This window comes from Pan troglodytes, chromosome 4 (genome assembly GCF_028858775.2).
Source record: "Pan troglodytes isolate AG18354 chromosome 4, NHGRI_mPanTro3-v2.0_pri, whole genome shotgun sequence".
NCBI lineage: Eukaryota > Metazoa > Chordata > Mammalia > Primates > Hominidae > Pan > Pan troglodytes.
Window position 1 is genome coordinate 81,051,491 of NC_072402.2, and position 23,889 is coordinate 81,075,379.

At 45.3% G+C, this 23,889-nt stretch overlaps 1 protein-coding gene across 8 annotated transcripts in view; it reads right to left on the minus strand.

Annotated features, from left to right (window-relative positions):
- PDZD2 (PDZ domain containing 2) overlaps window positions 1-23,889 on the minus strand; it is a 472,210-nt gene that overhangs the window by 384,523 nt on the left and 63,798 nt on the right. For 2 of the 8 annotated variants that reach the window (XM_016953477.4, XM_054685113.2), the window contains exon 1: window positions 15,106-17,248. The exons of 5 other annotated variants lie outside the window; for them this stretch is intronic. The gene's annotated coding sequence lies outside the window, so the exon portion shown is untranslated. Of the gene's footprint in view, window positions 1-15,105; window positions 17,249-23,889 lie in introns of those variants that run through there. One more of the 8 variants, XM_016953481.4, reaches the window with a different exon arrangement.

Below are 23,889 nucleotides of genomic sequence, written 5' to 3' on the forward strand. Positions count from 1 at the left end.
TACAGTCCAAGTCAAGCAGACATCAAGCTCATGCCTATTCTTGGCAAGGAATTTCTCACTTGGCTCTTCAGATAGCTTGGATATTTGTTCCTGCTGAAATCTCATATTAAAATGTAATCCCCAGCGCTGGAGGTGGGGCCTGGTGGGAGGTGTTTGGACGGTGGGGGTGGATCGCTCATGGCTTGGTGCTGTCTTCGTGATAGTGAGTGAGCTCTTCTTGCAAGATCTGGTCGTTTAAAATTGTGTGGCACCCCCACCCTTTCTCTCTCTCGCATGCTCCTGCCATGTGAAGTGCCTGCTTCCGCTTCACCTTCTGCCATGAGTAAAGGCCTCCCTGAGGCCCCCCAGAAGCTGAGCAGATGCTGGCACCATGCTTCCTATAAAGCCTGCAGAACTACAAGGCAATTAAACCTCTTTTCTTTATAATTTACCCGGTCTTAGGTATTTCTTTATAGCAATGGGACAACGGCCTATTACAGCTCCTTACTATCTGAGTGGTAGATAGCTTTCTGGGCCAAACTTGTGCTCTAGAACACAGTGGAGTGTACAGGTCAAAGCCTCAAATAGGATGGTCTTCCCCAGGTCTAAGCCCAGGCCGGCCCTGCCCACTCTCTGTCCTCCTGCAATCCTTCCAGATCTGCTGAGGGGTACAAAAACTTTGTCCAGGCAACTTTGATCTGGGTTTCTCATCTTCAAGTTGATCCTCCTCTTCCCAAATGAAACCTACGCATGCTGGGTAATATACTTTTTTTTGGAGATGGAGTTTTGCTCTTGTCTCCCAGGCTGAAGTGCAATGGCACAATCTTGGCTTACTGCAACGTCCACCTCTTGGGTTCAAGTGATTCTCCTGCCTCAGCCTCCTGAGTAGCTGGGATTACAAGCATGCATCACCACACCCAGCTAATTTTTGTATTTTTAGGAGAGACAGGGTTTCACCATGATGGCCAGGCTGGTCTTGAACTCCTGACCTCAGGCGATCTGCCTGCCTTGGCCTCCCAAAGTGGTGGGATTATAGGCGTGAGCCACCGCGCCTGGCCCATGCTGGGTAATATACTACTACTGTACGCATAAAAAGGTGGCAACGGCATGTGCAAGCATCACTCCCTGGCCCTGGAAGATAACTCAGAGCAGGCACTTCTCACAATCTACAGATAAGGAAAGGCAGGCTCAGGACGGAGTGAGTTTCCCCAAGTTACACAGCCAAGGGGAGGCAGTAGGGCTCCAGAGCTGTGCTCCTGCCTTCACGGTTCAGCATGCTTTCTACTCCATTATGCATCTGCAGGGAAGACCCAGGAGTATCCAAGACTGCCTATTTCATCATCTGTTACGCATGCGGCAGAGAGTGGAGACCCAGGCAGCTGGAGGAACGGCCCTGTGAGAAGAGATTGTATAGTCCTAGAAAAAGACCAACTGGAAGACCACGGCGTAGCAGAAGCCATTCCGGCAATGAGAGATTCAAACACCAAAGTGGATCTTTTTCAAGATCTAAATCCAATTCAAGATCATGGTCCAAGTCCCAGCCCAAGAAAGAAATGAAGGCTAAATCACGTTGCAGGCCTGCATCTCATACCAAAACTAGAGGCATCTCTAAAAACAGATTCCAAAGCACATTACAAGTCTGGCTCAAGATATGAAAAGGAATCAAGGAAAAAAGGACCACCTAGATCCAAATCTCAGTCAAGATCATAGTCTAGGTCTAGGTCAAAATCTAGATCAAGGTCTTGGACTAGTCCTAAGTCCAGTGGCCCCTGGTAGTATAAACCATGATCATTTTTAGACATGGATCATTCATTTACTCATAGTTTTATTTACTTAAATTATCAGGAATACAATGTTGCAATGATGCTTAAAAAACACTTGTTAGTTTTCCCTGTATCAGGCAATGGTTATAATTAAAACGATATGCTGTTGAGAAGCCACTCTTTTTTTTTTTTTTTTTGAAATGGAGTTTTGCTCTTGTCCCCCAGGCTGGAGTGCAATGGCATGATCTCGGCTCACCACAACCTCCGCCTCTCGGGTTCAAGTGATTCTCCTGCCTCAGCCTCCCAAGTAGCTGGGATTACAGGCGTGCGCCACCATGCCCGGCTAATTTTTTGTTGTTGTATTTTTAGTAGAGATGGGGTTTCTCCATGTTGGTCAGGCTGGTCTCGAACTCTTGACCACAGGTGATCCATCCGCCTTAGCCCCCCAAAATGCTGGGATTACAGATGTGAGCCACCGTGCCCGGCTGAGAAGCCACTCTTAGGAGTCCAGTTTGTTTAATGTCATGGACAGCTACCAATTTGTGGTGTCTCTGTATATTTCTATAAAAATTCTCATGTTTTATGCTTGAAGTATTTGGTGAAAAGATGTTAGTTGACCATAATTTGCAACACTGTCTTATTAAAAATAAACTTTCATATTCATATTTGGTAGAACTGCTAACCTAGAAATGTAGCTTGCTAATAAGACAGAATGATACAAAAGTGAGGTGGTAGCCACAGTACAACACTGACTGGCCAGATGCATTTAGGTTCAGGGTGGACCTTTATGTCTTGTCAAGATGTCTAGGCCCATGATCATTATTTATGATGCAGTGTGGATTTGTTTTTTTGTTAACCCCACTGTCTTGGGGAATGATGCCAACTGGGTTACACAGTATTTTCAGGGAGTTGTTGTTTTTTTTTTTTTTTTGAGACGGAATTTCACTCTTGTTGCCCAGGCTGGAGTGCAATGGCACGATCTCGGCTCACTGCAAACTCCACCTCCCGGGTTCAAGCGATTCTCCTGCCTCAGTCTTCAGAGTAGCTGGGATTACAGGTATGCGCCACCACGGCCAGCCAATTTTTGTATTTTTAGTAGAGATGGGGTTTCTCCTGTTGGTCAGCTGGTCTTGAATTCCCAACCTCAGGTGATCCGCCCATCTCGGCCTCCCAAAGTGCTGGGATTACAGGCGTGAGCCACTGCGCCCGGCCTTTTAGGGAGATGGAGTCTTTGACTGAAACATGGAGACTTCATGACTTTTTTCTGGTTCCCATGAAGATTTGGAACATAGAAAACATCACAAAAGCTCACCTTAAAATTTGAGCAGGTTGATGATGCAGTTACGCTAAAGTTTAAGGAGTATTGTTGACCATAATATTGCTTAGTTTTCTTACAGCTGTTAGAAGCAAGTAAATTGTTTCAAAGTAGGTTCTGTGTGTGTGTGCATAGTGTAAAAGAATTGAAATTTTGATGCTTACAGCACTTGGCCTGTGCATTTATATCAAAATTTCCTGCCTCTTCATGAGAGAGGCTTGCCTTTCACACCTCAGTTTATTCAAAAAGAGGCAAGTTGAGGGCTGGGCGCGGTGGCTAACACCTGTAATCCCAGCACTTTGGGAGGTCGAGGTGGGCGGATCGCCTGAGATCAGGAGTTCGAGACCAGCCTGGCCAACATGGTGAAACCCCGTCTCTACTAAAAATACAAAAATTAGCCAGGTGTGGTGGTGGGCGCCTGTAATCCCAGCTGCTCGGGAGGCTGAGGCAGGAGAATCACTTGAACCGGGGAGGCAGAGGTTGCACTGAGCCAAGATCGCGCCATTGCACTCCAGCCTGGGTGACAAGAGCGAGACTTCGTCTCAAAAAAATATATATAATAATAATAATAAAATAAGAGGCAAGTTGAAAGACAACACTCTCACTCTAGGTGATTCTGTGGTGCTATGAAATTTAAAATAATTTTGGAAAAAGGATCAGTCAGTTTTAAGCAAGAGTCACATCTTTTGAGTTTTTGGTTATCAGTGTAATACCTGACTAAAAATAAAGAAGTAATACCTTTAACCATTGATAATTTCTAGTATTTCTCTGAAAGACTGTTTTGGGGACAAAAGTGACTTGACATGTCCAATCTCATTCCAGAACAAAAAAACAAAACAAAAAACTAGCATCTTAAAAAATCTCAGATTGCTTGCTTACAGAAATAAGTAAGAATTATCATGAAGAAATGATTCTTTTTAAAGGATTATTTTTTTCAGTTTTGGTGTTAGTAATGTAGGCTTTGCCTGTAAAGAACAAAACAATGGTTTTTAAATACTGTTTGCGGAATGTGTTTAAAGGATTGATTCTAGAATCTTTGTATATTTGAGAGTATTTCTAACTTTCATTTCTTTACTGTTTTCAGTTAATGTTCATGTTGTGCTATGCAATCATTTATATGCACGTTTCTTTAGATTTTCCTGGATGTATAGTTTAAACAACAAAAAGTCTATTTAAAACTGTGGCAGTGGGCCAGGCACAGTGTCTCACGCCTGTAATCCCAGCACTTTGGGAGGTTGAGGAGGGTGGATCACCTGAGGTCAGGAGTTCACGACCAGCCTGGACAACATGGTGAAACCCATCCCTACTAAAAATACAAGAATTAGCCAGGTGTGGTGGTGGGCACCTGTAATCCCAGCTACTTGGGCAGCTGAGCAGGAGAATCGCTTGAGCCCGGGAGGCAGAGGTTGCAGTGAGCTGAGATTGCGCCACTGCATTCCAGCCTGGGCAACAGAATGAGATTCCGTTTCAAAAACAAAAAAAACAAAAAAAACAACCCACAAAAAACTGTAGCAGTAGTTTGCAGTTCTAGCAAAGAGGAAAGTTTTGGGGTTAAACTTTGTATTTTCTTTCTTGCAGAAGCTTCTAAAAAGGCATTTTTATAAGTTCTTTTTAACAAATCTTGTGTACAACTTTTAAAACTTCAATGTTTGGATCAAAACAAGACCCAGCTTATTTTCTGCTTGCTGTAAATTAAGAAAACATGCTGTAATAAAAACAAAATGAAGGGGAAAAACATAAAAGATAAGAAGAAATCAGCTGTACAGAGTGGAGAGGGTGGGAGGGTTCCAGGGAAGGGGGCAGGCTGTCCTTCCAGGCAGTGGGAGAGCTCCTGAGCCAGGAACCCAAGGGCGTGCTTGAGGAATGGCTTGAAGGTTAGTGTGGCCAGCCAGCCAAGGTGAGAGGGAGGAGCAGAGTGTGCGGTGTGGTGAGGGGCTGCCTCACGCAAGGCCTTGAATTTTGTCTAAGAGCAATGGGAAACCAGCACTGGAAAGTTTTATGCAAAAGAGACATTTTTGTTGTGAAATATTTGGCTACAGTGAGAACAGTCTAGAGAAAAGCAATGTGAGGTTGTCTAGGCTGGAGGAAGCAGCCTTGCTTGGGGATGGAAGCAGTGCACCTGGGGAGAAGAAGACATTCAAGATGATGTTGAGCTCGAGCAGACAGGGCTTGCTGATGGATAGCTTGTGGGGTGAGAGAGGGAGGAACGAAGGCTGGGCTATGTGTCTGAGTTAAGCCAATCACTAAGGGATGCAATTTATGGAGATGAGGAAATCCAGAGGAGAAACAGATTTAGGGGGAAGTAGAGTCCCATATACCAGCTCTGTAAACCGATCTCCGCCATTAAAATATCCTCATTCTTAGCCTCCTCATTATTAATAAATATTTATTGACCAAACACAACTGCAAGGCACTGCTAAGACTCATTTTTTTTTTTTTTTTTGAGACAGCTAAGACTCATTTTTTTAAGAAATCTAAGATAGGGAAGGCAGAAAAAAATTGCAAAGCATTAGGCATAATTTAATTGCATTTGAGGTTGGTTACTTTTTTAAAGATAGCCCATAAATATATACATGCTAGTTATGGAGCGACTTGTACGTTTCACTTTATCCTTTCCTTTCCTTATTAGTTTCCTAATACTTTTTCTAAAAAAAAAAAAAAAAAAAGAGGCAGTTATTTGGAGTCAGGCTTTGCATTTCTAAAAAGCCCCTCTGAAAAGGCACTGTATATTTCCTACTGGAAGCCCTAACCTGTTAGGACATCTGAAGAAAACAGAGTTGGGAGTGAGAAGGACACAAGCAAAGCCAACTATGTGGACAGCCCTATGAGGGGAGGGCCTGAGCACTTTCCAGGCAGTTCTCACACGGGTTCTCTCCAATCTGTCTTTTCTTCTGGCTTCATCTGTTTCCATTTTCCTAATCTGGCATACTCACTGTGGAGGCACCTTAAAGTCAGACAGTGAGGGTCCTTGTTCTTATTTAACTCTAAGCTGCTCCTCTCTTGCTTCATCCATCAGGATGTGCTCAGTCATCCATCACCTCCTCCAGGAAGACTTCCCTGACCACGCCAGTCTGTTAACAACTCCCTTACTGGTCTTCACTGTTGGGGCTCAGAAAATAACCCAAAATGAAAGCATAGGAAGCAGCGCTCTCCAACCTCCTCCTGCCTTGTTGTCTCTGCCTCTCTCGTTTTCCCCCACCAGCCCAAGGCTACCCACAGAAACTAGAATGACTTTTCCCCAAGGTGGTTCATAGAAACCAGAACCCCTATTCTTCAAAGCCAGCCATAAAACCTAAAAATATTACCCTAACTCCCACCTTCTCCCCAACCTTTGTGTAAAAACTGTCCATAAAGAAACTATCTGACCTATCTTGTTTGATTGTAGGTCATAAGACTCCCCTTCCAGAGAGGGTCCTGCCCCATCCCCAGGAGGAAAGAACACTGCACAGAGAGGCCACGTAGAAGTTACACAGATAGGACTTGCTAGGTTTCCCCACTCAGTCAATTCATGCTAGATCATATGCTTTTTGTCCAATCATATTTCTTCACGGCGGTCCAAACTTTGTTAAACCTAAGCATGAAAATGGACACTTTCCCCTGTATCTTTGGGTCTTCATTCTGAAGGCTCCCATGTCACATAAAACTATGGTGAAATAAATTTGTATTCTTTTTCTCCTATTAATCTGCCCTTTGTCAGCTGATTTGCAGTGAATCTTCAGAGGCAAAGGGGAAGTTTCCCTATATCATCATGACATAAGCATACCTCGAGTATAGCATCTTTTTCACTATGTTGTGATGTTTTGAATGTATGTCTGTTTATTCCATTAGACTGGGAGCTTAGAATGGATACCTGCTATGCTTTTTGGTTACTCATTGCCTTTCCACATTCTATTTGCAGAAGTTCCCTTCTTCTGATTCTGCACATCTTTAAGGCAGATGCCAGAAACTTGCTTTCCCAGCTGCCCTTGCAGCTAAGATGTAGACACGTGATCTGGGCTCTGCCAATTAGAAGAGAGAGAGGTGGAGAAGCAATTGTCTTCTGGAAGCCATTTTGGCAAAGGCAGTTACAGACACCCAACTTCAGGAGACAACAGCTGAGCAGGTTAAAGTAGTGTCTTGTACTCAGCATCCAGCATTGGTGCCAGGGCACTGATATGAGTGAAAGATCTCCACTGGGGCAGTGCATTGCCTGGACTGGCTGCTTTGCTTCCAGGCCAATTCTGCCTCTGCTGGAGCTGCTTTAATAAATAACCTCTTTGCTTAAACCAACTAGAGTTGATTCTGTGTTTTGCAACTAAAATTCTTAACTGGTAACTGAGGTCCTCAAGGCAGAGATCGAGTTTCATTTACTTCTCTATCACTAGTCTCTAGCAAAATGTTATGCATATTCAAGGCCCTCAATCAATTATTGCTGATTAAATGACTAAATGAAAAAAAAAATGGATGGAGAAGCTAGACTGTAAATGATTAGCTTCTCAAGTCCTCTTTCTTTCAGTAATCATTGAAAAGTACTATTTGTTCCCTTAATCTTCTAATTAGAGAAGACACAGGGATTTTGCTTCCCTTAATGATTCTCCAAATATGTTCCTTTGGAATACTAGTGATGTTTCTATTGCTAAAACTGAATAATAGTGAGTTTTTCCAAATATATAGAAATAATTTATTTAGTACAAGGAGTTTTGTCAGTTTCAAGCTGTCACTCAGAAACTTTAAAACTCTGGCACCTGCTACTGTTTTGTCGGCAAGTTCAGTGGATGAAAAAATAATTGTGCAAGTAAGCAAGTATTATAGCAAAAACTCAAAACCTCTAGTCTGCTTAGTTCAACGTTTTCCCCTTTTCTGTGCCCATTCTGTTTGCTGGAATTTTACCTAATAGATTGCACACTTCACACAGCATCCTATTTTCCGCTAGTAAAGTTGCTCCTAGATCATATAGTGGAATCCAATGACTCAACATTTTATTGAATAGACACCATTGACTCACAAATTATTGGCCACCTGAATATTTCTGAGAACACCAATTCAAAGGCCTTCCTAACACCATGCTACCCTTTTGTTACAAGCTGAATTGTGACCCCTGCCACAAATTCATATGTTGAAACTAACTTCTAGTACCTCAGAATGTGACTGTATTTAGAGATAGTGTCTTTAAAGAGGTCACTGAGTTAACATGAGGCTGTTAGGCAGGGTGCTGTGGCTCACACCTGTAATCCCAGTACTTTGGGAGGCCGAGGCAGACGGATCACAAGGTCAGGAGATGGAGACCATCCTGGCTAACGTGGTGAAACCCTGTCTCTAACTAAAATACAAAAAATTACCTGGGTGTGGTGGCATGCGCCTGTAATTCCAGCTACTCGGGAGGCTGAGACAGGAGAATCACTTGAACCCAAGAGGTGGAGGTTGCAGTGAGCCGAGATCGTGCTACTGCACTCCAGCCTGGAGACAGAGCAAGACTCCATCTCAAAAAAAAAAAAAAAAAAAAAAAAAATGAGGCTGTTAGAGTGGGCCCTAATCCAACCTAACTAGTGGCTTTATAAGAAGAGGAGATTAGGACACAGAGAGAGACACCAGGGATGCGTAAGCACAGAAGCAGACACAGCAAGAAGGTGGCCATCTGCAAGACAAGGAAACAGGCCTCAGAAGAAACCAAACCTGCCAACACCTTGATCTTGGACTTCCAACCTCCAGAACTGTGGGATAATAAATGTCTGTTGTTCAGCCACACGGCCTGTGGTACTTTGTTATGGCAGCCCAGGCAGACTAAGATGCCTTTCTTTCAGGCCTCCCAGCCTCAAATTGGAGCCTGCAGACTCAGACCATGCAACCTGGACTGAAGCTTCTGGCTACCAAACCTTCTTCCTCCAGGCCCATCTGCCTCTTGCCTCAGTTTATTCTCCACACCCTGGGCTGGGAAGGTGGAAGATCAAATTACAGCCCTGCACTGGGAAACACACAGGGTTGTCCTCCATAAATCAGCAGATTCCCAACTCACCAACCCCACTGGGAAGTCACTCCTTGACACACGCATCCTGCCCTCCTTAGCATCTTACCTTCCTTCCTCTGCTCTTTTACAGCACCAAAACCAGCGAAAAGAGTGACCTTTAAATTCCATTAATGCAAGAATGAGTTATAGGGAGGAGCTGACAGGACTGTCAAACCAGACCCCTTCAGAAGGCCCCAAGGGAAATTAGGAGAAGGAGAGGCGAGGAAAAGAGGCAAAGAGGAGCTGGGAGGGGCCGAGCCAAACTGTCTACCACAAATTTGTCCCTGGGACTTGTGCTGGCTCCAGGCTCCTTCCAGAGACAGTGGTTTCCAGGGACGACAGAGCATCTGAAGCAAGACTCCCTGGGTGGCAAAGCCCCCGGAAGGGCTCCCGCCTTCCCTCCTGCACTGTCCCCTCCCAGATGCCCACCAGCAGCTGGTGACAGCTGCTCTGAGTTAGTGCTCAGGCCCTGCGTGGCACAGAGGACAACGGAATGGGGACATCCCACTCTAACCAGGCCTCTAGGAGGGGCTGGTGGAGGACAGCCACATGGCATCTCTCATTACTGTCAGTGGAGATGGAGAAGAGACAAATTCAGGGACAGCTTCAGAAGGTAGAATGCACCAAACTTGAAGGCTGGGGAGGTTAAGGGGGAGGGAGGCAGGGACAAGCGAGGAGCTAAGATCCCTCAAGTTCTGGCTTAAGTGGCCAGGTAAGCTACTGGCACCTTTCTCTGGTAGCAAAGACCCTAGGAGAAGTAGGTTTGGACATGACTGTGGCTTTTAATAGGGCAATGATCATGTTATAATAAATATATGTATGCATCTCTTTCCCAGGCTAGACTGCATTCTCCTTGAGGGCAGAGACAGCGATTTAGGCACATCTATGTATTCCAGTCACAAGTTTGAAGCATTCATTCAGCACGTATGGAACAAACATTAACTGAGGGCCTCCACACACCCAGGACTAGCTCCAATACCACACTGGGTCTAGACTCGCAAAGGCCAGACACAACCGGCACTCAATACACGCTGTCTCTTGGATAAATATTTTAAAGGATGATCTATTGACTCTCTTTTCTTATTTTCTTTATTCTTAATGTTTTGGCATCTGGGGCCTTGTTGGCTGGGGAGAGACTTCCTCTTCTAGAGCTAGCCAATTCTTAGAGATAAAAAACCACTTACCTTCGTACACCTTTCATATGTTAACCGATCAATCAAGAGGCCTTCCTATCCCCTCTCTCCGCCACCCCACCCCAACGACCTCTTTGAACTCTCACACAGGGCCCCCTGCCCTAATCATCCAGGGCCAGGTATTAAACCACTAGGGACAGCCCCTGCACCCCAAAGGCCACTAAAATTATTCAAACTTGCCAATTCTATTTTTTATATTTTTCCGAGACTGAATCACCCTCTGTCACCCAGCCTGGAGTGCAGTGGCACAATCTCAGCTCACTGCAACCTCTACCTCCTGGATTCAAGCAACTGTCCTGCCTCAGCCTCCCCAGTAGCTGGGACTACAGGTGCCCACCACCACACCCGGCTAATTTTTGTATTTTTAGTAGAGACAGGGTTTCACCATGTTGGCCAGGCTAGTCTCGAACTCCTGACCTCAAGTGATCCGCCCGCCTTGGCCTCCCAAAGTGCTGGCATTACAGGTGTGAACCACTGCGCCTGGCCTACAACAAACTGCCAATTCTAAACCTGCTTACCCTGCCTTGCCCATTCTTTGCCTCAAAAACCACAATAAAGACATTTCCCCACACTTTCCCCTCAATTTCCTTCTGCCTCCTGACCCAGTGTGTCCAGGTGTGGCCCCGTGTGGCATTCTGGGCCTCTGTTTCTAAGGATCTGTGAGTATAAGCTTCTTTCTTCATGACAGCCATTTCCATGTCTGTGTCTCTTACCATACCTGATTAAAACAAATCCCGGGTACATTTTAAAACAGATGGCTGAATGTGAATAAGCATTCAGTAACTGTAAATTAACAACTCATTCCTTCCAAGCAGTGCAAAGTACATCCTCTTCAAAAGAGAGAAAAGAGGCATTGGTTCTATCTGTCATTATGTTGAAATTGAATGGAAGTGAGAGAGAAAGCTAGTTTTGGGAGAAGATGGGCCAAATTCACATATAGGCAGTCCCTAATCTACTGTGAGATCATGGATTTGGGGCAAGAATGAAGAGCAAAGAAATAGCAGAAGAGGGGCCTTCTCCATATACCCTGTAGAGCTTTGCACAGGCTGAGAGAATGCAGGAAGATTCAGTCAACATTTGCTACATCAAAGTCAAGAATCAACCTTTTCAGGAATGACTTCACAAAAGCCATGTAAACAAACAAAGAGATGAAGCAATCAGCTCTTTTATGGTATTTATTTCTTAATGGTGGCATCAGAAACTCCCGTTAGTCCAGAATGATGAAATGAGATCGTGGGTACACAAAGCATGTGGCACAGTGGCTGGTACCAACAAATTATACTTGAATGCTCAACAAATTATACTTGTTACTGCTGTTGTTCTTAGCAATTGGTAAAATGGAGTCTGTGATTAAGTGGCTTTTCTAGTGAACAACTTTTAGGTGACCAGCTACCAAAAAGTCAATAAAATTAATTCATTTGACATTGTGGCTGAGCCACATACAATTTTATCTTCCTTTGATGATTCTGAATTTACTTTAAGATGTCATCCAGCTTCTAGTATGTCATAAATAACATTAATTGCCTCTGTATCTTAATGATCACAAGATAGATCCTGATTTATTTGGTTCCTGGATGTGCACAAGGAAACTCAGTGGGGATGCTGGATGACCCATAGAATCACTGGACCAGAAAGAAGCATGACTTTCCCATGGGGCATCCAAAAACCTATGAACCTTCCCAGGTATGTCAGCCATGTGTGTTTGTCTCCAGGGAAGAACCAATCTAATCTTGAAGAATTAGTTTCTTCAAGAAACTTCTTCTATAAAGCCCTCTCTACTACAAAGCCCTCTCTACCAGAGACCAGAGAGGAACAGACAGAAATCAGATATCTAAGAGTCCTGCCCAAAATGAAGATGTTGACTTTTCCCACCTTGCCCTATCAACCCATGGACCAACCCAGGTTCCACAGAACCAGGCATTATATTTCTTCTTCTTTGTTTTTTTTAGACAGAGTGTCGCTCTGTTGCCCAGGCTGGAGTGCAGTGGCGAGATCTCGGCTCACTGTAAGCTCCGCCTCCAGGGTTCACTCCATTCTCCTGCCTCAGCCTCCCGAGTAGCTGAGACTACAGGCGCCCGCCACCACTCCTGGCTAATTTTTTTGTACTTTTAGTAGAGACGGGGTTTCACCGTGTTAACCAGGATGGTCTCAATCTCCTGACCTCGTAATCCGCCCGTCTCAGCCTCCCAAAGTACTAGGATTACAGGCGTGAGCAACTGCGCCTGGCCCCAGGCATTTTATTTCTTAGAAATAAAGTAACATAAATTATGTGTCTGTTTCTTCACATTTGTCTCTAGGGACTTTATATGCCCAAACAGATGAACTCAAATAGAGCAGTACATGACTCAAAGGAATTCTGCCAAATCCACTTTCTCAGTTTTGAGTTGCAGATATGGGATTATAAGCACTGGATAAACATTAGCTCTCCAGCAACACAAAGAAACAAAACCTTTCCTTGGACGGTATGAGGTTGCATAACAGGGATGCTTGATCACCTGTTCCCATTCCCGTAACACCTCCAAAAGTTTCTCCTACCTCCTCAATGACACTATTTCCCTTTCTGGAGTCTTTAAACATCCCCCATCCATCTACCAGAATAGTGATGGAAGCATCTACATGATCATTCAAACAACAAGGACTGTGGAAGCCGAGACACAAGCGGAACCCACAGATACAGCATTAGGAATCACTCATGCATCAGCCCTGGTTGCCTGACAACCTCAATCGGAACCAGCCTCTGGGGGTACCTGACCCACAGTTCTGCTTCAGCCCTAGCTGGCCACCCTTATGTCCAATCCAGGCAAACTTTCCTGGAAAAACTTACTGAGCCAACCTAGTGGCTACAAACCTATTTCCATCACTGATGCCTATTTGCAGGGAAAGACAAATTCAATAGGTTCAAATCTTCTCCTGATGCTTGTCTTTAGTCACTGCGATTAAAGAGAAATGCCAGTGTACTTACTGAGTATCAGAAGGATGGATACCATCTTAGTCCATTTGTGTTGCTATAAAGGAATACCTGAGGCTGGGTGATTTATAAAGAAAAGATGTTTATTTGGCCCATGGTTCTGCAGGCTATACAAGAAGCATGGTGCTGGCATCTGCATCTGGTGAGCATCTCAAGATGCTTCTGCTCATGGTAAAATGGAAAGTGGAGTGGCCATGCGTGGTGGCTCACACCTGTAATCCCAGCACTTTGGGAGGCCAAGGCAGGTGGATCACCTGAGGTCAGGTGTTTGAGACCAGCCTAGCCAACATGGTGAAACCCTGTCTCTATTAAAAATACAAAATTAGCTGTGTGTGGTGGCACACGCCTGTAGTCCCAGCTACTTAGGAGGGGAGGGAGGTGCCAGGCTCTTTTTAACAATCAGCTCCCACAGGAACTAATAGAGGAAGAACTCACTCATTACCACAAGGACAGCACCAAGCCATTCATGACGGATGTACCTGCATGACCCCAACACCTCCAGTTAGGCCCAACGTTAGGGATCAAATTTCAACATGAGATTTGCAGGGCTCAAATATCCAAACCATAGCAGATACCAAGATGTATTCTTGATTTCAATGATCAAGCAGCCTAACTGGGAATAATTAGTATGCAGATGAAAAGATAATTAACAATGCACGGTAGTATCTCATGGTGGAAAATCACTTAGCCCAAGGTTATAGAAATCCAGAAGCTAGGGTCGTCCAGCAGAGCGTAGAGAAGGAGGCAGACCTCGAAGGCCAGGCAGGCTGCAGGCAGTCGCTGAGAAGGAAGCCAGCCCTGCAAACAAGGCATTTGGGAAAACACATGGCAAATGTTGAGACCAATGAATATACCTGTCTCCCTTCTGGTGAGACCAGAGCATGGTCAGACCCAGGTATGGAATAAATCTAAATGACACAAGGCCACTCTTCAATTCCATACCCAAGAGAAACATGACCAATACATTATGGCACTGAAGCTTGACAAAGTCTCAGAATCCTTCTCAACACTGTGGTCCAGGCAGCCATAGTCAGAGTTAGCAGATCACCGGGTCAGAATTATTTACTACAGAATGCAAGGAACAAAGAAAGCTCATGTTGGGTACATCTCACTCCTGCAGTCAGGAGTTTTGATCTTCTGGCACAGTTAGGCTGACACCCTTGCACACGCAAAGACCCTCTGGCGTCATTACCCTCCATTGCCCTTAACGCGACCCCAGGCTCCAAATCCTTTTCCAGCTTTACCCCTGAAGACAGCTGCCTTCAATTCCTGCGCTTTTCTGTGCACACGTCACTTCCCTGTTGAGAGGTAAAGTGTATTCCTCCACTCCTTTCAATCCGAGCTGCTCTGTGACTGCTCGGCCAATGGAATATGGCAAAAATGCACCGTGCCATGTGGGTCCTAACCTTTAGAAGAATTAGCAGCTTTGCTTACTCTCTCTGGGGAGCCATGAGCTGCCATGTAAGAAATCTAGTGACCCCACTCAAGAGACCACCTGGAGAGACTGGATGGAAAAGGAGAGGCCCTGTGACTATAGGGAGAGAGAGAGAGGGAGAGAGAGAGAGCGAGAGAGGCAGGCCCAGCCATCCCAGTGCCCCAGCTGAATCCAGTCGTCCAGCTCTTCATTGCCAAGGTCTCTGACCTGAGAGCAAAACATTCCTAGGGCTTCTCGACCAGCCCAGACATGAGCTGAATCCGAGTCAACGCCGTGTGAGGCAGGGAACTGCCCCACCAAATTCTCCCCAAATTCCTGGCCCAAATAATCATAAGCAATAAAATAACTGTTCTCTTCAGCCGCTGAGTTTGGCATGGGTTCTACTGCAGCAACAGATAACCAGGATGATCTGTTCACGGGACCCACTCCAAGGCAACTACAAGTGCTCCTCAGGGCTCTGGGTTCTTACCTTGATCCCTGTAAGTGCCCTGGCCTTACCATGTCCAACCCAAATCAGGGACCTGCATCCTGGACCGAGACGCCACACTTCTGATCACACACAGCCTGGGCCTCAGCTCACCACCAATTTCCCTCCTTTAAGCTGACATGTACAATTTCTCAAGAACTCAAGTTAATTACTGACTTCCAGACTCAAAGGTTCCAAGTGTTGTCTATTTGTTATTCTATTTTTAAGGAATACAAAGGGCAAACTCCCCCTCCTTCTGAGGCTGGTGACTTTGAGAGCTGCAGCCAGTGACTGGTTCAGATTTACAAAGACAAGCCTGCAGGCCTGCTGCAGATAACCCTCACCCTGCTCCAGCCACGGGCAATCGTGGATCGGGGAGGGGCTTGTCCTGCTGAAGTTTGCCATGGCCCTACAGTTCACAGGTTCCATCTGGCTCATCTTATAGATGAGGACACTGAGGCTTGTCGATGAGGCGTGTCTAGTTCAGGGTCACAGAGGAAGTGGGTGGAGACTGCAGCAAACACCCACCCTGAGTTCAGGAGTGACTGCTACCTCCCTCCACCTCTCTGCACTGACAGCTCCAGGGAAATGCTTCTTTTGCACACGCTCCAGCTTGTGCGTGTCCTTTAAAGTCCCCTTGGCTTAAGCCACATGTGCAGTCAAGCATAGACTTGCTTATGCTTTGGGGTCTTTATGCAGGAGTTCACTGAAAAGCTCACCCTAGGCAAGAGCAAAGAGACCCTCTCCTCTGTTTTTAACTTTCCTTCCCATCCCCTGTCACACATACACACAGTACATGTGTAACACAGTACATGTTCTGGTTTAGTAGTGTGCACATGGACCCTCTGCCCTTTAATTAGGTTGGACTGCAAATTCTGGTGCAAAGCCATTAGGAATGAGCCTTGCTGGTTTTGTTTTAGGAAAAAGGGCAGTCCAGATCCCTTGACCAGTATCCATCCATGATGAACATCTGGCGTGGACCCTGGTGTCTAGAAATGCCTTTAGCTGTCTGACCCCAGCTTGAATGCTAAGGCTTGGAGGCATCCCAGAGAGACTCGGCAGCTGGGAAGAGGTCCTCAAACAACGGTTACTATCACAAGGCGTGAATGGAAATTGTTGCAACATGTACTTTTTTGTGTGTGTCTTTTTTCTTTTTACAACATGTACTTTTTATTATAAATGAAGCCTTCCTCCCTGCCAGACACTGTACTAGGTGCTTTGCAAATAGGTTATCTCCTTTAATTCCCATAACAACCTAATGAGGTAGCCTCTCATATCTCTACTCTTTTTTTTTTTTTTTTCAAGATGGAGTTTTGCTCTTGTCACCCAGGCTGGAGTGCAATGGCGCGATCCCGGCTCACTGCAACCTCCACCTCCCAGGTTCAAGCGATTCTCCTGCCTCAGCCTCTGAGTAGCTAGGATTACAGGCATGTGCCACCACATCCAGCTAATTTTGTATTTTTAGTAGAGACAGGGTTTCACCATGTTGGCCAGGCTGGTCTCGAACTCCTAACCTGAGGTGATCCACCCGCCTCGGCCTCCCGAAGTGCTGAGATTACAGGCATGAGCCACCACGCCTGGCCATATCTCTATTCCTTATAGATGAGGAAACTAGGGGTCAAAGAAGCCAGAAACAAGCTCAAGGTGACCAGTAAGCTGCAGAGCCGGAATTTGGATAGAAGTTCAGCCAACTCCAAAATCCACGTTCTGCATGGATTTCGCACTAATAATGACGCTGATTTATTGAAACTTTATTTAATACCACAAACCCGCACTAATTTACTTACACTTACCTCCACATCATTCACTAGTGTAATTCATGTCAAATACGCAAAACTGTCACCCATGTGACAGTCTCAGAGTGCTACTGGGATCACAGAAATACAGTCCAGCAACCAAAAAGGGAGTTCGAGTAGTTCATGCTCTTTACATGCATTTTTCAAACCAAATTTCGTGGACCAGTTATTTTTCTTTGAATTCCCTTTTACCTCTAAGCCACTTCCTTCACAGGTTCTTCACTTTTCAACATTTAGCCCCAAATCTCCTCCCCAACATAGGAACAGAGTCAGGGGCGAGCAGCCGCTCCCCTGTGCACACTCTCCAAAAGTGGCTCTTTCTCAACCAGTTTTTAGAGAAATGTGTTGATGTGACTTTCTTTTTTTTGAGATGGAGTCTCACTCTGTTGCCCAGGCTGAAGTGCAGTGGCGTGATCTTGGCTCACTGCAACCTCTGCCTCCCAGGTTCAAGCGATTTTCCTGCCTCAGCCTCCCGAGTAGCTGGGATTACAGGCGTGTGCCACCATGCCAGGTTAATGTGTGTATTTTTAGTAGAGACAGGGTTTCACCATGTTGGCCAGCTTGGTCTTGAACTCCTGGCCTCAGGTGACACACCTGCCTTGGCCTCCCAAAGTGTTGGGATTACAGGCGTGGGCCACCGCACCCAGCCGACATGACTTTATGGCCTTGGAAAAGATACTGAAGGAAGCTTGGTAAAGGCAAAGCCCTAGAGTTGTGGGGGGAGGTGCTTCTTTTGAACCCACATTTCCCTATCATTTAAGTTGTGCTGAAGAGAAAATTGGCCCAGGACAAACCCTAGCTCTCACCTTTTCTCTCACCTTTTATTTTTTTTCCTGAGACAGGGTCTTGGTCTGTCACCCAGGCTGCAGTGCAGTGCCATAAGGCTCACTGCAGCCTTGACCTCCTGGGCTCAAACTATCCTCCTGCCTCAGCCTCCATGTAGCTGGGATCACAGGCATGCACCACCATGCCCAGCTGATTTTTTGCTTTTCTGTAGAGATGGGGGTCTCATTTCGTTGCCCAAGCTGGTCTTGAACTCCTGAGCTCAAGCAATCCTCCTGCCTTAGCCTCCCAAAGTGCTAAGCCACAGCAACTGGCCTTATTATTATAATCTTTAAAAATAACTGCTGAAGGCCAGGTGTGGTGGCTTATGCCTGTAATCCCAGCACTTTGGAAGGCTGAGGTGGGCGGATCATGAGGACAGCAGTTCGAAACCAGCCTGGCCAACATGGTGAAACCCCGTCTCTACTAAAAATACAAAAATTAGCCAGGCCTGGTGGTGCGTGCCTGTAATCTCAGCTACTCGGGAGGCTGAGGCAGGAGAATCGCTTGAACCCGGGAGGCGGAGGTTGCAGTGAGCCGAGACTACACCACTGCTCTCCAGCCTGGGCGACAGAGTGAGACTCCATCTAAAAAAATTAAAAAAAAAAAAAAAAAAAAAAACACATTTGCTGAGGACTACCCAGGCCATCAAGATCCAAGTTGCAAAGAAAAGACAACATACTGGGCTTCCCTTAATGGGTTATCAGAAAAGCACACAGTTAGTTCTGAGCTGAAGGTGACCCCAAATTGACTTTGGCCCAATACCATGTGAAAGTCTAGTCTCAGACCATCGTGTTGCACAATTCTAGAGGGCTCCATTCATGATGTAGACTGGGTGAATTTTACTTCCCTGAATTGGTCAGTGCATAATGTACATGGTGGCCCAACTTTACAAATAAATCATGATTTTCAGAAATAGCATTTCCTCTTAGGACAAAACAGAAGCATCAATTTCTCCTTGAAATAACTCTGAGACCTTTGGAGGATCTTCAGTGGATGCAAAGTGAAAAAAGAAAGAAAGAGCTTTGGGGGCTACAGAAGTCAGTTGAAAAAGAATAAGCATAATTTAAGCCCAGAAGACAGCTAAAGAAAAACAAACGGCCAGGCTCCTGCCACGTGGCCCCTCTTCTAGGACACTGGTTTCCCATGGGCCATTTATGGTTGGGACCAGATGCTGTAAATGAGGGGTATGCAGTGTCCACTGCTGTCCCCCCACCATCTATTCCCGTGATGTACAATTTTAATTTATAATTGTGGGTGAGTCATATATGTGCTCAGAGGCGGGCAGGGAAGGGCCACAAAGGGCCAGGGACTTAGATAAATAGGCTGCAAAAGATACAGTGAAAAACGCCAGACCAAAATTGAAGAGATTGGACTTGATTGGTTCAACTACATGGGTATGCCCTTCCTGCCTCCCCCAGCCTAGTATTATTACGTATCTCTTGAGAATGAGGGCCCGGGAGCTGCTGTTACTATCAAGGTGGGAGTAAGACAGCTCTCATATATTTTGGGACAGAAAAGGAGCATCTCAGAATTGGTTGTTTCAAGTCTCTTCTAAAACTGAACATCCTGGCTGGGCATGGTGGCTCATGCCTGTAATCCCAGCATTTTGGGAGGCTGAGGCGGAAGGATCACTTGAGGCCAGGAGTTCGAGACCAGCCTGGGCAACGTAGGGAAACTCTTGTCTCTAAAAATAATACAAAAATTACCTGGTCATGGTGGTGGGTGCCTGTAGTCTCAGCTACTCAGGAGGCTGAGACAGGAGGATCACTTGAACACAGGAGTTGAGGCTACAGTGAAGTATGATTGCATCACTGTGCTGCAGCCTGGGCAACAGAGTGAAGCCCCGATAAAAAAAAGCAAGTTCACTTTTGCAGTAGCTCCACGTGGGTGTGGCTCTATCTTTCTATACAGACTGTATTACTCATATTAGCCATAATGAAATACTGCAGACTGGGTGACTTGTTGCAGAAATTTACTTCCTCCACAGTCCTGAAGGCTTAAAGTCCAAGATAAAGGTGCTGCCAGGGCTAGCTTCCGGTGAGGCTGCTCCTCCTGGCTTGTCACTTCCTGCTGTGCCTTTCTTCCGTGCGTGAGCAGAAAGAGAGCAAGCACTGGTTTCTCTACCTCTTCTTATAAGGACACCAGTCCTTTTTTATTTTTTAATTAATTAATTAATTAATTTATTTATTATACTTTAAGTTCTAGGGTACACGTGCACAACGTGCAGGTTTGTTACATATGTATACATGTGCCATGTTGGTGTGCTGCACCCATTAACTCATCATTTACATTAGGTATATCTCCTAATGCTATCCCTCCCCCCTCCCCCCACCCCATGACAGGCCCCGGTGAGTGATGTCCCCCTTCCTGTGTCCAAGTGTTCTCATTGTTCAATTCCCACCTATGAGTGAGAACATGCGGTGTTTGCTTTCTTGAAGGACAACAGTCTTACTGGATGAGGGCCCCACCCTTAAGATCTCATTTAACTTTAATTACCTCCTTAAAAGCCCTACCTCCAAACATGGTCACGCTGGGGGTTAAGGCTTCAACACATGAATTTGTAGAGGGGCAGGTATAATTGAGTTCAAAACAGAGGTTATAGGTCTAGGAAGGAAATGACAGGATTGCTTTTTTTTTTTTTTTTTTTGAGATGGAATCTCGCTCTGTTGCCAGGCTGGAGTGCAGTGGCACGATCTCAGCTCACTGCAACCTCCACCTCCCAGGTTCAAGCGATTCTCCTGCCTCAGCCTCCCAAGTAGCTGGGATTACAGGCGCCTGCCATCACACCCAGCTAATTTTTGTATTTGTAATAGAGACGGGGTTTCACCATGTTGGCTAGGATGGTCTCGATCTCCTGACCTCATGATCCACCCGCCTCAGCCTCCCAAAGTGCTGGGATAACAGGTGTGAGCCACTGCATCCGGCCTGCTTTTGCTTTTAAATAACTCTGCCCAGGCTCTCTCTGGTAGCTGCTCACCATGCTCCTGGCCCCAGTCAAGAGGCTCCTCCCCACTCACCACATGCCTACCTGCTGAACTGTGCTTCTCTGCCTCCCCTGCGCACCAGCCCCTACTGCCCATACCAGTCCTGCCCCCTTCAATAGATCCCCATCTCTCCCAGATGTAACCTGGCCAAAACCTGTCCCCACTGCCTGCTAAACCTGTTCCTTATTCGTAAACTGAGGTCTTTGCTGAACGTATTACTCCATGTGCTTTGTCTACAAGGAAGCTCAGAGTCAAAACTACATCTGGCCACTAGCAATGTACACAGGACCATACAGCAAACATCTTGGCCACCTCATTCATTCATTCAACAAATATTTATTGAATACCTACTACATTCAGCCGTTAATCCAGTTGTGTGGGATCCATCAGTGAATAAAACCAGCAAATAATCCTTCCCCTTATAGAGGATTTTTGGTGGTGGTGTTGTTATTTTGAGATGGAGTCTTGCTCTGTGGCCCAGGCTGAAGTACAGTGGTGTAATCTTGGCTCACTGCAACCTCCACCTCCCAGGTTCAAGCAGTTCTCCCTGCCTCAGCCTCCTGAGTACCTGGGATTACAGGCACCCGCCACCACGCCCAGGTAAATTTTGTATTTTTCAGTAGAGATAGGGTTTCGCCATGTTGGCCAGGCTGGTCTTGAACTCCTCACCTCAGGTGATCCACCCAACTCAGCCTCCCAAAGTGCTGGGATTATAGGCGTGAGCCACCATGCCCGGCCCCTCTCATAGAGTTTACATTCTTCCTATCCTATTCTTCCTGTTCATACTTTCTCTTTGCCCTGATTTCTTCCATTTCTAAAATATTTATTGTCCTGTGTCTATTTCAGTCATATTGTATTTGACAGTATTTCCAATCTTATTTTATTATACAAATCTATAACTTATGGTACTGTATATTTTTCGTAAGGGTCTAATTGCCTTTAACAATAATTAGATGGAGTTACTGTAAGAAATAAATTAGATGATATGTATAAAATACCAAGCACATTGTAGGAGCTCAATACAAGGTAGTTTTCTGTCTTTTTAAATCCTAGATATTTAAGACCAACCTCAAATTCTATCTCTTTCTAGGAGTCTTTAATGGCACCAGAAAATGCAAGGATTTTCTCTTCGTTTTCTATCTTCTTAGTACAAATTCATCCAGCATGTTGACACCCTGTTATCGTCTTTCATAAATTATTCTCTAATTCTCTCCCGTGTGTGTATCAGGCTTCCTTGGGAGTAGACGGTAAACTTCTGGAGGGAACAGAGCCAGTAGAGTGAGTGTGAGTGTGTGTGTATACATTTATTTTTTGAGATGGAGTCTCACTCTGTCGCCCAGGCTGGATTGCAGTGGCACAATCTCGGCTCACTGCAACCTTCGCCTCCTGAGTTCCACTGATTCTCCTGCCTCAGCCTCCCAAGTAGCTGGGACTACAGGCATATGCCACCACACCTGGCTAATTTTTGTATTTTTAGTAGAGACGGGGTTTTACCACGTTGGCCAGGTTGGTCTCGAACTTCCGGCCTCAAATGACCCGCCCACCTCGGCCTTCCAAAGTGTTGGGATTATAAGCGTGAGCCACCGCGCCCAGCCAATATTCGTAATTTGCACAATATAATCCAGGTTTCTGTAAGAGCCGAAGTAATGTGCATTCTTTGATTCTTACTCTCTATTTTATTTTTAAGATCTGGCCCTCTTTGCCAAACAATACCAGTTTTCTTAATTTAGGTGAGGGGAGTTCTGCATGTAAAAGGGAATTTGATTTCCATTGCTAGAACACATTCATCATTTAGCATGGGGAAAAAGGCAATGATAGTTCCAACAAAAGAAACATTTCATGTAATTCAGAGCAAAGGGCAAGAATATTACAGTATTTTCTATAATAGGAAAAATCTGCAGTCAAAATATTTGAGGAAAAGAGCACTAGTTAAGTCAACTGTGGCGTGTCCACTGGATGGATGCACTTATTATTTTAAAGAAACACATTTTGAAGGGTCCTTACTGAAATGAGAAGGTACACACAGTGTGCTGTTTGTTGTGGGAAAGGCAGTATATGAAATGTTGACTATGATTCCAGTGTTATAGACATTCTATTTACATATATACATACACACAGGAGAAAAAGATTTAGAAGAAATGTCTTAGAAATGAACAGTATTGGCCCGATGCAGTGGCTCATGCCTGTAATCTTGGCACTTTGGGAGGCTGAGGTTGGCAGATCGCTTGAGCCCAAGAGTTTGAAACCAGCCTAGGCAACATGGTGAAACCCTGTCTCTACCAAAAATACAAAAATTAGCTGGACATGACAGTGCATTCCTGTAGTCTCAGCTACCAAGGAGGCTAAGGAGGGAGGACTGCTTGAGCCTGGAAGGTTGAGGTTGCAATGATCTATGATTGTGCCACTGCACTCCAGCCTGGGTGATACAGCAAGATCAAGAAAGAAAGGAAGGAAAGAAGGAAGGGAAGGAAGGAAAGAAAGGAAAGAAAGAGAGAGAGAGAGAAAGAGAGAGAGGAGAGAGAGAGAGAAAAAGGAAAGAAATTGAGCAGTATCTATGGGGGTAAAATTATTTATGAAAATTTACTTTATGTTTATACAGTGATTTCTTTTACAATCAGGAAAAAAGAACACATATTGTATTGAAAGCTGAAGTCAAATAAGGACCTCTAGGCATCACTTTGGGGACAGGCGCTGCATTGGGCAATGTGAGAATGACCAGTTATCCTGCTTGGGGTCTGGCTTTTACCCCAGGTCCTAGCATGCAGAAAGTATTCCCTTAAGTCAGAGGGACGCATTTCTTTCTCTCTTTTTAATTAAAGTTCTGGGATACATGTGCAGAACGTGCAGGTTTATTACATCGGCATGCATGTGCCATGGGTTTGCTGCACCCATCAACCCGTCATCTAGGTTTAAGCCCCGCATGCGTTAGGTATTTGTCCTAATGCTCTCCCTCCCCTTCCCCCCGACCCCCCGACAGGTCCCGGTGTGTGATGTTCCCCTCCCTGTGTCCATGTGTTCTCATTGTTTAACTCCCACTTATTAGTGAGAACATGCGGTGTTTGGTTTTCTGTTCCTGTGTTAGCTTGCTGAGAATGATGGTTTCCAGCTTCATCCATGTCCCTGCCAAGGGCATGAACTCATTCTTTTTTATGGCTGCATAGTATTCTATGGTGTATATGTGC